A 913-nucleotide genomic window follows, 5' to 3' on the forward strand; every position below is an offset into this window, starting at 1 on the left:
GGTCTCCATTGCTTTCAGCCTCTGTTCCTGTGGGGGTTCCTCACTTTGCTTCTCCAGGGACCGCTTTCTTCTCTTGACTTCCCTTGGCTCTCTTCAGGTTATGGCTTGCTTAGCATCTCATGGTGATGTCTGTTGGGCTTCAAGCATCTCCGAACATCTGTGCCCCTGCTCTCCATGTAACAGCTCTGCTCTGAGGTTTCTATCAGCTCTGATGCCTCTGCCACTTCTCCCAATTTTTCCTCTTTTAAAGGATTCCAGTAAATTAAACATGACCCACCTGGAAGGGTGGAGTCACATCTCTACCTAATCAAAAGTTAATACCCACAATTGGATGTGTCACATGTCCATGGAGATACTCTCATCAAAGATTCCAACCCACGTTATTAAATCATATTTAAAAGGAACTGCTGCCTCCACAAAATTGACTCAGAATAAAAAACATGTTTTTCTGGGGTACATAATAAATTCAAACTGGCAGACTTGTCATCTTATGTTGGGGCCATACTGATCTTCTCTGTATCATTTCAATTGTAGTATATGTACTGCAGAGGTGAGCATTTTGGGTAATTTCTTGTGCAGCGGTGGATAAATAACACTGTTAAGTCCATGGACTCTGAAATCAAACTACATATGATGGATTCCTGTCTCCATAATACTTGGCCTCCATTCTTTGGGCAATTTGTAAAAGCTCTGTTTATCTGTGCCTTTGTTGTTGTTGTTTTAAATATTTTTTTATTGTGAAATGTAACATATATACAGAAAAGTTATACACTTCAAAGTACAATGTAGCAAGTAGTTATAGAACAAATTTCCAAGTATATGGATGACAGTCCTACAATTTCAGGTCTTTCTTTCTGGCTGTTCTAATACACTAGAAACTAAAAAGAAATATGGATATAATGATGCAGTAGTC

The 913-nt window shown here is 39.1% G+C and overlaps 1 pseudogene; it reads right to left on the reverse strand.

Annotated features, from left to right (window-relative positions):
- Positions 1 to 459: 459 nt before the first annotated feature.
- LOC143661808 (U6 spliceosomal RNA) lies at positions 460 to 558 on the reverse strand (annotated as a pseudogene).
- Positions 559 to 913: the final 355 nt, after the last annotated feature.

Source organism: Tamandua tetradactyla, chromosome 17 (genome assembly GCF_023851605.1).
Source record: "Tamandua tetradactyla isolate mTamTet1 chromosome 17, mTamTet1.pri, whole genome shotgun sequence".
NCBI classification, from domain to species: domain Eukaryota; kingdom Metazoa; phylum Chordata; class Mammalia; order Pilosa; family Myrmecophagidae; genus Tamandua; species Tamandua tetradactyla.